A 9497-nucleotide genomic window follows, 5' to 3' on the forward strand; every position below is an offset into this window, starting at 1 on the left:
TGACCTGAGCCAAAGTCAACAGTCTGATGCTTAACCAACTGAGCCACCCAGGTGCCCTACAGTTTTCCTTTTCAAACACAAATGCGAGCCTATTCTATACGTGTCCCTTGGGGAGCATTTAATATCAGTACATCTAAAGCTACACCCTTCTGTTTAATGAATGCATAGCATAAATGGAAAGAATTTGGGCTTTTATTATGGAAGATATGGCAAAGGTTGGACTTCAATATTATAAGCTATTTGGTGAAAGCCTCTCAAGAAATTTATCCCCATTCATTTCAAGTCAGAGTCAACAAAGTGTGGCCTGCTGCTTAAATATGGCCAGATATCTATTTTTATATTACTCATGGGCTGAGAATGACATTTACATCTTGAAAAAAGTCAAAAGAAAAATAATATTTCACGTCACATGAAATTTCTGTGAAATTCAAATTTTAGTGTTTATAAATAAAGTTTTATTGGAACATAGCTACCTTCAGTTCTTTATGTATTGTCTGTGGCTGCTTTTGCACTATTATAGCAGATTTGGTAGGTAAATCTTAAAGTATTTACTATCTGGATCTTTACAGAAGAAGTTTGCTGACCCTTGACCTAATCATAATATAGTTCAACACTTTGATCATTTAAACTTTGGTGCCATTAGTATATGATCAATATATGTTGACCTTGTGAGAATGAGGGAATTCCCCAAAGTGTTTCACTGAAGGGAACTCTGGAATCTTTTGACTGGGCTAAATCTTCTGTAACTCTGAATCAGAAAGAAAATAGATTCTTTCATCTTATTTGAAATCCAAAAGCCAAGATGCATTAATTATCAAAAGTTATTTAAAATTCCAATCAAAATTGGACTTCCTAATGGATTGGAGTGAAGAAGTTCCTAACCTTTCTTGTAAGCATGTTCTTAATTTAGATATTAGCTGTACATTAGCAAATAAAATATGAAAGAGAGTTTGTACTAAAGGGAACTGACTTTTGGTTCCTTTCATTCTCAGAGATGAATCAGAGAGGGCAGCAACTGGCCTTTTTCAGGTTGAGAGCTGAGTAGAATTTTTCAGAAACAGTGAATCCTTATTCATGTGTTGTTTAGGGATGTATCATGGTTAACAGTATTTTTGTTCCTAACATTTAAAAATGAAGTTATTGTATATATAAGAAATGGAGTACCCTCCTTTTTGCAATAGCAGCAATAGTAATATACATATTTATAGTTATTTGCATCCAAGAATCTCAAAGTGATCTCTCAACTTAAATAAATACTATCAGAATCTTTAAGAGAGCCAAAGGAAAAGCAAGAATCACTTCAGTCATGTGGAAGTTAATGTTTCAGGTAACACATCTATTGTAACAACAATGCAAAGCAGTAAATTAAGAAGAAAAATGTGACTAACAAGAAATACACCTTGCAAAGGAAAATTTCTGACCAGCCTCTCTCATCTTTGAGTAGCTGTCCAGAGCTTGATATAGAGCAGCAGATCAAAATTGGGAACAGTAAGGATTCTAAATAAGAGAGGACAAAAGAGTTGTAGGCATTCTGGAAAGCTGTCCATCTGTGAATTTAAGAGTTGTCAGCTATGAATTATTTCATCAAACCCGGAACGATCAATCTTTGATGTTACATGAAGTTTTAGAGGAGTAAACAATGTTAAGTGCACTTGTTCTTCTAAAGGAAAGGAAATGGAGGATTACTTGATCTGAGTTAGTGCTCAAAACTGTAACCATTCTCAGACATTTCAAAACAGTTAACCAGCAATTCAGTTTTCTTCCTCACTCATCCATCCATCGATAGCCTCTACTGTTCAAAGGATTGAGGCAAGCAGAGTGGGACACAAAGGTGCATAAAACAAGGCCCTTGCCTACCTGGAACCTACCATTTTGTGGAAACATGGACTCCAGACCATTAGACCACTCTTGGTAATATCTTCTGCAATGCTGACTGAGTGATCCTAAGAAAGACTTGTGGAAGTTGAGCATAGGAGTAGTTACTTCAATACTTTATTTCCAGTAAAGGAAAGAGAAGCACTTCTGATTGGGGGTCAATGCAGAATTAAAAGCAGAGCATATTGGTTTGGCTCTAAGTTGTTCAGGATTACCTCCGGTGTTTCCAGAAATAGAGGAAACATCATTAGAAAACCCACTGCACTTGGATGAGCCTCCTTTCTCATTTCTCTCCCAAATCAGGAGGCTGCACAGATGGATATAGTGTGACATGTGATTTTTTTTTTTCTTACAGATTGATTTCTTTTAAAAATCTTTAATCCAGTTGGAATTTAGTTTGGTGAATTGTAGATTTTTTTTCCCTTCCAAATAACCAGTGGTCTCAGCACCATTTGTTGAATGATGGGTTGTTGCTTTCTCCCACTGATTTGTGAAAATATTCAGAGTCACCATGTGCTGTGTCTGTTACATGTCACGAGCTTTGATACATTGTGTAAGGAACTTGTGCATCTTCTAGATCACTCTGGGTCAGAAGTTCCTGTGTTTGTAAATTCTCTATCTTAGGAACCTTGACCAAGGAGAGGAGCTTGCCTTGACTATAAGACTTGAAAATGCCGAGAACTTATTTTCCCGGCCTCCTCTGCACTTCGGTTAGGAACATGTGGTCAAGGCTCAACCAATTGCTTAGATTTCACAACTGGATCTGTTGATTCACAGTAGGTGGAGCAAGCAAAGGCCATTGGATATGTGATGTCTACAATTCAATTCCTACTTTCCAGGAGTAAATGGGGCAGTGTTAGCTGTAAGCAGCCAAGCGTTCAGTGTGGGGCTGGGAGTCTTCACATGCTCTCTGCTGCCTTAGATTTCTGCTGTTCTGGCTGCTGCCCTACCTTCTTTGGTCTCCTTTTCCCAAGCCTGACTCTTCAACCCTCCCAGAAATTTTGTAAGCAAAACAACAGCCTCGAATAAATTCCCATTCTTCCCAAGTTAGCCAGAGTATGTCTCTGTAACTAAAAGCCTAGATTGATACATACAATTATCACTTGGTTCTCAAATCCTCACACCTTTCAAGATATATCTCCCCACATTCATTAGATTTAGGTGACTAATATTTAGTAAGAGTATTAACTTGCTCAAAAGCACACAGCTAAGCAGTGGTAAAACTGGAATTCAAATCCAGGTTTGAATTTGTCTGATTTTAAAGTCCGTAACTCTTTCCATTCTATCACACAATGTTAACGTTATCATGGAATACATTACACACTTGCACACACATGAGCAGGATTTTTTTTGTCCATGATCATGCTCTATTGGTCTAGTCATTTATTCTTGTGCCAGCACCACACTTTTTTATTGCAGTTTTATATTAAGTTTAAAAATCTGGTGCATAGCATATTCTCCTTTATTCTTTTAAATCTTTTTTTGAACCCCTTCTTGAATGTTTATTTTTCTAGATGAACAATTGAACAATGTTTTGTAAAGTTTTCCAAAGACACGGAGGGACGAATGAGCAGCTTTAATTTCAGATGCTTCAACCTTAGTTATTTTCGGTTAACAAAGTTATGTGAGGTATTCATAGCTTCCACATGTGTATGTGCACACGCTCACAAATATATACTTATATAAAGAATTTTTGTTTGTGAGCTTCAGCATCTTTAGACATTTTCTAGAAGCAGAAACTGTAGCAGTGTTGGCCCAAGAAGCTTTTTCACATTAAGGCTGGCCAACAAGCTGAAAGAAGATGCCTGTGATAAAAGAGTAGCAGCAGGGAGGAGAATAGTTTGTCACAGGCTTTATTTTTTATATTGCTTTGTTCCTGCAAAAAACAGCACGGTTCACTTTGAGTCATTTTTTTTCTCCAAGCATAATTTTGATGCTATGGGAATTCTTGCCAAGTGACATCCAGCAAACAAATCCCAGAAGAATATCTGATTTGTGTTTGCACACAATTTTCCTGGTGTGGATCCTAGGTAACAGAAAGGCTAAATAATGTCCATGGTCCTGGAGAATTTCTTCAGTTTTGGAGTTGCTGAGACTCTGTTAAAGCCCAATGGTACTGAGAGTCCCTGCTTGGTCCAATGAACCAAGAGGATAATTTCCTCCTCTTTAAGTGGATGCATATTTGATACGTATATATTCATCACAAGTTAATGAAAAGCCTGTGCTTTCGGTCCAGGAGGACACCAGGCTCTTCCTTTTCTCTTGCAGAAAAACATCCAAGTAAAAACATCCCTGTGAGAATTCCCCATAGGAAACTCCATGCATCTGCTCAGATTAAAAAGGCATCAACTTATTTATTTCCTCTAATAGAGAGGGACTTCTCTGAACACCGAGTTCTCTCCTGAAAGGCCAGCGCCTTGGTTCTGGGAATTGTGAGCTCTCGAAGATAGGACTGATGCTCTTCATAGTAGATTCTGATGGTGGACGAATGCTGATAGCCATGTGTACACGGTGCTGTGGGATCCAGCTGCCTTGGTTTCAGGCACAGACTTGACAGTGTCAGGAAATTTTGGAGACTCTGCACTTTTATCGCAGATTCAGGGTTCTTCTTTGGTACCACAATTCACACAGGTATTTCTAGCCTGTCTCAGTTAGAATTGTGGATAGTATCAGAAATGGAATTCGGCTTGTAGCAAGCCAGAGAGCTCACTTCTTCTTCTGAAATTAAATTAGGATTAGCTGTAGTACCTCCTATCTCTGAAAGCACTGCTGCATAATAAGGTGGAACTGAATGCTGTCCCCAGGAAATTTATGCCACATTTGCGGCAACATTTCTGATAAAAAAAAATGGGATTGATGAGCACGGAGTTAATCATGTTGTAAATGTATATAATCTCATGAACCACTGTCCATTGGAGTAATAATTAACTGTGGGTGTGTGGGGAGCTAGCTACCCGGTAATGTTTTCTACTTTGGCTTTCCATCAGCAAGACCCTGGCAACCAGGTGCAATAGCTTCTGAGGAGAACCAGTTAAAAAGTTGGGTTTGCCTATATAAAGCCAACACCTTTCATTTGTCCAGATTTGGAATGGAGCTGTTTTTCTAGCTAAAGTTGTGACAATGACTCAAAGCGTATTTTTCATCTAGGCGCATTCTGAAAGGTCAGTTCTGGGCATCCATAAAGAAAAAGGTTACAAGTTAACAAAAAGGGACAAAATGATAGTTACTATAATACTACTGTCCCTGAGCAGCAGCATGTAAGCCTGCACAATTAGGGATTAATGGTACTTTCTCACACTATTGTGGTGAAAAGAAAGCTTGTTTTAGCTTCAGAGAATCCTGGTTTTACTACTAATTTGAATAAATTAAAAAATGTGCATTTGCTCTCCTTTTGGCTTTTTGAAATTTCAGTCCTGAGTATTTTGGAACCCATACACATTTGATTCCTCCAGTGACCACAAGCTCTGGTATTAACATGTATACATAGTTCCTTAAAAATCACTCAGAGTGCAAGGTAGCTTTTGTGTTGTGAGTGAATGACTCATGACTACAAGTTTAAATGGTAGCTATAGAGAAAAGTCATCTGAGGTTTTTTTAATGATGTCAGTTTTTCAGGTAAAGTGTCAGAGTAGATCTTCCATTTAATTTTTCTGGGATCCAATGAAAATTGATCCCCTCATTTTCATCCTCCCTCAAGTGAACAATTAGCCACTGCTCAAGGACTAATATGACAGTCTGAAAATTTAATTGAATAAAATCTGTTTCCCTCTCCTCAAATTTAAATTTCAATCCCGAATTTAAAAAAATTGACAATCAAAATTGCTTTAAAATATTACTCGCCAAAGTTAGAAAAAAGTCCAAGTGACTCTAAATTATTTATGCCGTAAGTAAAACACATTTGGTAGTTTCACAATTTTGATGGAAGACATGTGTTGTTATAAGATGATTTCTACTAGCATGGTGAGTGTTCTCCAGGGGTGTGCGTGTGGGGTGATCTGTCTCTCATGGGTGAAAAGAAGATAAAGTCATTTCATGTCAAATGTGTGTTATAATTATGAGAATTCTCCCAAGCCCTAAAAACGTTAATTAATATCCAAATGTGGACAGTCTACTAAAACAATGCAAACTGGTCAGCCTTATGTGATTCATAAAAGGAAATGGAATGCACTCATTAATCCTAGGTGCCAAAGACCCCAGAATAGTTCTTGAGAGCTCTATTAAAACCTACTCTTTATTTAATTCCCCCATTTGAATCTTCTTTAATCTATGGAGCCCTTTAGATCGGGGTTGTATATCAAATATAGTAGCCACTAGCAACATTTGGCTATTTAAATTTAATCATACAAAATTAAAAATTCATTCCTCAGTTTGCACTAGTCTCATTTCAAGTGCTCAATATCTATGTGGGGCTGGCGGCTACCGTATTGGAAGCTCAGACACAGAACATTTTCATCATTGTAGAAAATTGTATCAGACAGTGAGGCTTTCAATAAAGGAAAAAGAAATATTTACTGATAAGTGACAATGTGATAGGCATCATATTTGATCTGTAATTTTTCTCCTTTCACGGTGAAGAAGCTTAACCTCAGAGAGCTTAAGTCACTTGCCCAAGTCACAAACGCATAGAGCAGTTAGGATGCTCACCAATTTATCTTGACTCTAAGCCCAGTGCATTTCCAATATATGGCCAAGTGTTTGCTCATCCATTCATCTACCTAGTACATACTTAATGATAGAATTACTGTATATTTTAATACTTATTACAGAACAACAGGTAAAAACTGATACTGAGCAAATTAGTCCCTCTACTAAGAACCTGTGCTCATGACTGGAGCTCTAAGATGAGAAGGAAGAATACAGTTCTTGACTTCACAGCACATATAGCCCAGCAGGGGAGTTAATCATTAAATATATAATCACAGAATTAATTATCAGCCACACTTGTGTTAAGTATCAAAGAGGAAGGCCCATCTGTTTTGGGAGAGGCTTCCAAATCCCGCTAAACATCAACAACAGCAACAATAATTAGCCATAAAGCTTTAGTTTCCAAAGCCTGTAAAGTTCAAATTAGTGAGATAAATCTGTGATACTGTTGGCCTCCTGATTGATGAGTCCAGTGTAATCTGTATGCCTGGTAAACAGAGAGATCTATTTCATTCAAGGTCATCCTGGGTTGGCATGACCAACTTCAATTTCATTCCATTCTCCTTGGGTAGAAGTATTTTTGAAACGAAGAGCTGAGATCGGCTAATTTGTCAACATTACAAAGCAGGAGCCTATCGTCGTAACTCTTTTCTCTCACTGAACCTTCTCAGCAGCAGCAGCTGACATATGAACCTCGCAGATGAAGATGCTACAGCCTGGCTGTTTCTCCACCACACTGCTGAGGGTCAGATAGTCGGGAAATGCTTCTTCATAGCCATTTCTTTATCATTTTTAACAGGGTCAAGCTCAAATACCCATAAAAGGAGATTGAGAGCCAATATGCTATACCATCAAATTTAAGAGGCTAGGGGAAAAAAATCAAAGCCATAAACTGTTATCATTTTCAGTATTTTATTCCTTTTAATGCTAGTCTATTAGTTTCAATAAAAGGAAAACAGAATATCCATTACACGGTAACTTGACATGCCTATTATGCCAATATGATTAGTTTTTGTGAAACACTCATGTAGTGGTTATAGTTTATAGAAAAATTGATTTTACAGAATCAGAGAAATTAGGATTGGAAACATTCTATTAGGTCACTAGATACATCCCCTTGGACTAGTGAAGAATTGATCCCTAGCTCACAGTGTATTATCTGATACATTTTTCTATCAAGTTTTGATAGGTTTACATATTTATTATAGGCTGGCAATATGAACCACTAAAAATTACACCAATCCATCTGAGAAATAAAATTCTAGAAAAATAAGCATTTGCTGAGCACTAATTTTACTTTGGTGGATACATTTTTAATATACTAGATTTTATAGCCTCTCATCTTATAAGAGGCAGGAGAGTAGCACCGGATCATGGGTTGGCATTACAATCAAATAGCGAATTTGCATATCTTAAGTTGCAGAAATTTCCCCAGACATAGTTTCCCATCAGATTTCTACAAAATGTGGTATGAATGTTTGATTCCCAAGAATGGCTTATTTTCCATACAAAAAATTGAGCCCTGTACCTCAAGCAAGTGCCTGCAATCAAACACTTGGCTAGGCTGACATTCCCTTCTTTGTGGGCAATATGTGCTAAGCCCTGGCTCTTGGAGAAACATTTGCTAGAGAGTAGCAAATGGAACTCTGTACCTGAGGGCCTTGGGGTGGGATGCAGCAAGCGAGCAAGCTGGTGTCCCACAAACCCCATGTGTTCTTTCTCACAGTGGCTCGGGGAGAGGAAAAGAAGAGAAGAAGAAGAAGAAGAAGAAAAAGAAGAAGGAGAAGGAGAAGGAGAAGGAGAAGGAGGAGAAGGAGAAGAAGAAGAAAGAAAGAAAGAAGAAAGAAAGAAGGAAGAAAGAAGAAAGAAGAAAGAAGAAAGAAGAAAGAAAGCATCACCAGGCAAAGTGTACCTGTAATACGATTGGCCTGTAAACTCCTGGGGTCTCCCAGGTCAAAGGGGTAGGATTGCTCCTGTCTGTTCCAGTGCGACCCTTCAGTTATTCTCTTTCCCTTTAAGACCATCCTTGAAGTTCATTTTCACCTGATGCATTTATTAAATATGGAGAAAACACAGGATGTGATTTTTCTTTTCAGTCCTGCTAGGTTTTTCCTTTACCCCTAGCTCCTTTACAGAGTTAGCAAGTGGGGTGTTGGATGTGGGTGAAATTGGGGAGCAAGGGAGAAGGGGAATCGGGCTATGACATGTGGAAGAGAGCAGAGAGGAAGGCACAGAAACGTAACATTCAGCTAAATAATGTCTAGTTCCACTTGGTGTTCACGTTCTCATGTCCTGTTCAAAAGCCCAGATGAAATTCCTGTTTGTTCGGGATGCAGCTGATGAGTATTATGTCTGGAGAGAGTCCCAGAGAAGGTCTTATACATCTTTTATACACCTGCATGCTAAACGAGCAGAACACCCAGGTGCTGAGTAAGACATATGAATTGTGGTAAATTATGCAAACAAGTAATTTTGCATGTCCAGAAAGTAGTGCTATCAGTGGTATGGTTTTCCTAAACTCTCCATAATTTAGAAGAATGCAAACCAAATGGCAGTCAAACCTCGACAGGGCCTAATTGCTCAGCACTGTGTATCCACTTCGATAGGTGCCAGTCACCCAGAAGGCTGCTTGCCTGCTAGGGACACTTGTACAGCCTGAGTACAAACCAGTAAAACCCTTCCAGGGGATTAATGAAGGCAGGGGGAACCTTAGCCATGATGACCCCCCCCCCCACCCCAGATGGCAGCAGTAAAAACTGCTTTATCCAGGGGCCCCGTGGCTATGCCAAGGCAAAGATGATGCAACTAAAGAAAGAGAGACAGGGGGGCTGTGCTGTTGGGGTCGGAGACTTTCAGTAGTGATAGAGGATCTAGGCTTGCTACTCAGTGTGGCCTGGGGACCAGCAGAACCAGCGTGACTTGGGAACTTGTACCTACAGAGTCCTGGGCCCACCCCAGACCTACTGAATCAGAATCTG

The 9497-nt window shown here is 38.8% G+C and overlaps 1 long non-coding RNA gene across 3 annotated transcripts in view; it reads left to right on the forward strand.

The window, feature by feature from the left end:
* Positions 1-8294, forward strand: part of LOC119869343 — a 58955-nt gene extending 50661 nt beyond the window's left edge. For all 3 annotated transcript variants that reach the window (XR_005370881.1, XR_005370880.1, XR_005370882.1), the window contains one exon: positions 8246-8294. This is a non-coding gene — a long non-coding RNA (uncharacterized LOC119869343). The remainder of the gene's footprint in view (positions 1-8245) is intronic.
* The last annotated feature ends 1203 nt before the right edge of the window (positions 8295-9497 follow it).

Source organism: Canis lupus, chromosome 15 (assembly GCF_011100685.1).
Source record: "Canis lupus familiaris isolate Mischka breed German Shepherd chromosome 15, alternate assembly UU_Cfam_GSD_1.0, whole genome shotgun sequence".
Classification (NCBI taxonomy): Eukaryota; Metazoa; Chordata; class Mammalia; order Carnivora; family Canidae; genus Canis; species Canis lupus.